Genomic DNA, 5,314 nt, shown 5'->3' with positions numbered 1-5,314 from the left:
CGTGTTAGCCAGGATGGTCTCGATCTCCTGACCTCGTGATCTGCCCGTCTCGGCCTCCCAAAGTGCTGGGATTACAGGCGTGAGCCACTGCGCGTGGCCCGGGTGGGTTCTTTTTAACAATCAGTTTTTTCAGAAACTAATAGAGGAAGAAAGTTACCCCTAAGGAGGGCATTAACCTGTAAATCCCATGAGAGACTTATCCCCGTGACCTAAACACCTCCCACCAGGCCCCACCTCCCAGCGTGGTAGCAATGGGCATCAAACTTCAACATCAGGTTTGGAGGAGACAAACTTCCAAATCATAGCAACATTTATGGCCAATGGATTTTCAACAAGGATATCAAGGCCCTTCAGTGGTAAAGAAGAGTCTCTTCAACAAATGGTGCTGGGACAACCGAGCAAGCAGAAGAATGAAGTTGGACCCCTACCTTACATCAGATGTAAATATTAACTCAAGGCCGGGCGCGGTGGCTCAAGCCTGTGATCCCAGCACTTTGGGAGGCCGAGACAGGTGGATCACAAGGTCAGAAGATCGAGACCATCCTGGCTAACACGGTGAAACCCCATCTCTACTTAAAAAAAAATACAAAAAATTAGCCGGGCGAGGTGGCGGGCGCCTGTAGTCCCAGCAACTGGGGAGGCTGAGGCAGGAGAATGGCGTAAACCTGGGAGGCGGAGCTTGCAGTGAGCTGAGATCCGGCCACAGCACTACAGCCTGGGCGGCAGAGCGAGACTCCGTCTCAAAAAAAAAAAAAAAAAAAAATAACTCAAGAGAGTCAGTAACCTCCATACAAGAGCAAAAGCCATAAAACCTTAGAAAAAAAAAATAAAGGTAAATCTTCATGCCTTTGGCTATGGCAGTAGATTCTTAAAATGACACCAGTAGCCACGGCAACATAACGAGGCCTCATCTCTACAAAAAATGAAAAATAAAAAAATCAGCCAGGCATGGTGGCATGTGCCTGTGGTCTCAGCTACTCAGAAGGCTGAGACAGGAGGATCGCTCAAGCCCAGGAGGTCGAGGCTGCAGTAAGCCACGATGGCACCACTGCACTTCAGCCTGGGCAACAGAGCAAGACCTTGTCTGAAAAAAAAAAAAAAAAAAAGAAAACAGAAACACCAAAAGCACAAGCAACAAAGAAAAAAATAGACAAATTAGACTTCATTAACATTAAAAGCTTGTATACATCGAAGGACATTATCAAGAAAGTAAAAAGTCTACAGAGTGGGAGAAAATATTTTCAAATCATGTATTTGATAGGGATCTAGTATCCAAAATGCTTAATATTTACAATTCAACAACAAAAAAACAAACAATCCAATTTAAAAATGGGCAAAGGGGCCGGGCGTGGTGGCTCACTCCTGTAATCCCAGCAATTTGGGAGGCTGAGGCGGGTGGATCACCTGAGGTCAGGAGCTGGAGACCAGCCTGGCCAACATGGTGAAACCCGTCTCTACTAAAAATAAAAAAATTACCCAGGCGCGGTAGTGTGGGCCTGTAATCCCAGCTACTCAGGAGGCTGAGGTGGGAGAATCGCTTGAACCCAGGAGGTGGAGGTTGCAGGGAGACGAGATTGCGCCACTGCACTCCAACCTGAGAGCAAGACCCTGTCTCAAAAAAAAAAAAAACATAAATAAATTAATTAATTAACTAAGCTTTCGGTAGAAGTAAAATCAGGGGAAAGACAGGTACTACATTCCGTTTTGTTCAGTACCATACACAAGCCCCCAGTATGGGCCAAAGAGATCTAAAGCTGTGTGATTTCTAGTAAGGGTTTTTGCTGAACACGAACATTCTCATCCACCTTTCAGAGCGTGGCTTCTACCTGTGTAAGTCCCTGGGAGTGAACTCATGGAGTTCTGGGGGTGGGGGAACCCCTGGGAGGTCGGGTTGGCCGCAAAGCCCAAGATGTTCCCCAATTTACAAATTAGTTTAGAATTCCACACAACCAGCACCTCACTACCACCAAGAGTGAGGCCCCAAGAATTCCAGTGGAAACTCTCTTCAGTGAAAACTAACTTATCTTCATTGATTTCAAGGCTGGTGCTAATTTCGGTTGTTGACTGCTTTGGCCTCTGATTATGGGAGGTATCCTGGGTGGGAACTGTCAGGGGAAGCTACTTGGAAGGCAGGAGTGAGTGAGACCAAATTGCAAGATTCAAACCAGTGAGGAGGCTCAACACAGGAAGCAAAGTCTCCAGACCCAGCAGAGACTTTCGGGGGCTGGAAAACGGCGCCACCTGGTGGCATCTGAGCAGAAGTCAGTGACATGTTTTCACTCGTATGTCCATCCGGCTCCCAGCGGGGTCCGGTGGGAGAGCTACGGTAGGAAGTCCCTTTACAGTGTGCTGTGAGGGTGTGTAACCACATTTAATGGAAAGGGACCTCACTGGACTCAATCCAGTGACATCACACACACCATGTCTCACACCCACAGAGAGAACCCCCAGGTCTTGAGTATGGGATGCCTGGCCTCACCTACCTTCTGAAGGCATCGCTCAGGCACACTTTCATATGAGTAGTGTTTGCGTCAATTGGAAAGGTCAGGACACTGTTTCCGCGGGTATAGGAAAGTGACAGCAGTGGTGTCTGGAACACAAAGGAGAGTGTGTGTGTGTGTGTGTGTGTGTCCACTCTCCCCTGGGACATGGGGACTCTCTCCACTCTTCCCTGGGACACGTGGGGGCGCTCTCCACTCTCCCCTGGGACACGGGGACTCTCTCCACTCTCCCCTGGGACACGGGGACTCTCTCCACTCTCCCCTGGGACACGTGGGGACGCTCTCCACTCTTTCCTGGGAGTTCCAGGGTGACTGTCATCATGAAGAATGACAGGAATTGACACAGTTTCCTGGTTTTTGGCATTAACCCACAAACCCAACAAGCACTCTGGGTTTTTCCTAGAGCATAATAAGCCTTAGCTAAAGCCATCCACATATTATGGTCCTGTGGATTTTCCTGTAACAAAAAGGAAAAGATTCAAACAGCAGGAAATAAGGGGCCGGGGGGAGGCTAAGGTTTTCATGATGGTGGAGAAGTGTCGACTCGTGATCTTGGAAAAGCTGTCCACATTTAGGATGCCGTCTGCTTCTGGGAAAAACTTCCCTGGTTAGCTTTACCTTAAGGTCTCCAAAAGGTGTACGGTTCCAAGAATCTGGAGGGGTCTTTTTGAGTTTGGGGTTAACTCATTTTTCTAAAAAATGCACAAGTTCTGGGTCCATAGTTCTTACACACAAAATTAGCAAGAGTCCTGGAAGGTGGCATGCAGACTCCTTGGACTCAGACAAACCCGAACCAAAAGGGACCTACTCGAGGCCTCTAACAATGGAGTTAAGTTTTGGATCCAATTCAATCCTGGACCCATTCCAGTCTAAGAATTGCTCAAGGCCAGGCGCGGTGGCTCATGCCTGTAATCCCAGCACTTTGGGAGGCCAAGGCGGGCGGATTGCCTGAGCTCAGGAGTTTGAGACCAGGCTGGGCAACACAGTGAAACCCTGTCTCTACTAAAACACACAAAAAATTAGCTGGGCACAGTGGTATGTGTCTGTAATCCCAGCTACTTGGGAAGCTGAGACACGAGAATTGCTTGAACCTGGGAGGCAGAGGTTGCAGTGAGCTGACATCTCGCCACTGTACTCCAGCCTGGGCAACAGAGCAAGACTCCATCTCAAAAAAATAAAAAAAGAAAAAGAAAAAAAAAAAAAGAAAGAATTGCTCAAAGTAGAGGGCTTAGAACACATGTTCATAGAGCACAAATCCAGCAGACAGAACTCACCTATGATGCTAGATGCTTTGAGATCAGCAGGCACACAGGCCCTTCAGTGCTCCTAGCGGGTGGCTGGAGGTCTACTTCAGATCCCACTTCTGACACAAATTGTTAAAATAAAAACTTTGGACAAATTAAATTTCAGAGTTTGTGTGTGTGTGTGTGTGTGTGTGTGCGACAGAGTCTCGCTCTGTTGTGCAGTCTGGAGTGCAGTGGCGCAATCTCAGTTCACTACAACCTCCACCACCCAGATTCCAGTGATTCTCCTGCCTCAACCTCCTGAGTAGCTGGGATTACAGGCGCCACGACACCAGGCTAACTTTTGTGTTTTTAATGGAGACGAGGTTTTGCCATGTTGGCTAGGCTGGTCTTGAACTCCTGATCACAAGTGATCCACCCACCTTGGCCTCCCAAAGTGCTGGGATTACAGGCATGAGCCACTGCATCCAGCCAACAGAGTTTAATTGAGCAAAACACAACTCCACAACTCATGAATTGGGCAGCACTCAGAACCAATGAGGGAGGTTTGAGAGCTCCACTCTGTAATGTGGGCAGGGAGTTTTTATAGACAGAACACAGAAGTGAGATACAAAAAAAAAAAAAAAAATCACAATTAGTTTGATTTTGTTACAGCTTGAGGTGCTTGCTTTATGTGGACATGATCAGATCAGCTGGCAGCCTGTGATTGGCTGAGACCTAGCTATTTGTTCCAAAATATACTCCTAAGTTAGGCTTTCAGTTTGTGTCTGTGGTACATTAGGTTGCAGTTTGTTGTTACCTAGAAACTCAAGGCGCAGAGGCAGCCTGTTATTTGAGTTAATTTAACAGTTCAAATAAATACTTACACACCAGTGTTTGTAACAGCGCTATTCACAGAGTTAGTTTGAAAGCAATCTAAATGCCTTCTTTGTACAGCCTAGACATTTCTCTTGGCCATAAGGAGGAGTGAGGCCCTCGCACATGCTGCAATGTGGATGAACCTTGAAAACATGCTCAGTGAATGAAGCCAGACAGAAAAGGCATTAACCCAGAAACAAATATTGCATTTCCTTGATACGGAATATCCAGAACAGGCAAATCCATTCATTGAGGCAGAAAAGAGACTGGTAGTTGCCAGGGCATGGGAGGAGTGTGGAACGGGTCGTGACTGCTTAATGGATGGGAGTTTTATTTTGGGGTGGGGAAAGTGTTTGGGGATGAAATAGAGGTGGTGGTGGTCGCACAATATTGTGAATGTCACTGAATTGTTTACTTTAAAATAGTTAATCACATGCTATGCTGATTTTATCACAATAAACCATTTTAAAGTTATTTTGTGAAAAACTGATGCTTGGGATTTGCTTCAAAATAATGTGGGTGGGGTAGAGGTTCGAAAAGTAAAAAAAAAAAAAAGTAAGAAAGAAAGACAACTCTGGCTTGCAAAGACAGCGGATGGGCCGTGGATCCCTCTCCAGCTCGAGGGCTGGAAGCGAGGGGTCTGCGGGCAAAGGCGGGAGTGCAGGTTCCGCTCCCAGCCCCGGCAGCCGCGGCAGGAACCGGCCGGGACGG

General features: G+C 47.2%; 1 protein-coding gene across 1 annotated transcript in view; it reads left to right on the top strand.

Moving 5' to 3' along the window:
• Positions 1-5,314, top strand: part of P2RX2 (purinergic receptor P2X, ligand gated ion channel, 2) — a 12,327-nt gene that overhangs the window by 2,951 nt on the left and 4,062 nt on the right. The gene's annotated exons all lie outside the window — the stretch shown is intronic.

The sequence above is a fragment of the Colobus angolensis genome, unplaced genomic scaffold (genome assembly GCF_000951035.1).
Source record: "Colobus angolensis palliatus isolate OR3802 unplaced genomic scaffold, Cang.pa_1.0 Scaffold115, whole genome shotgun sequence".
NCBI lineage: Eukaryota > Metazoa > Chordata > Mammalia > Primates > Cercopithecidae > Colobus > Colobus angolensis.
The sequence above is the reverse complement of the archived record's forward strand: the minus strand, read 5'-3'. Positions and strand labels throughout refer to the sequence as shown.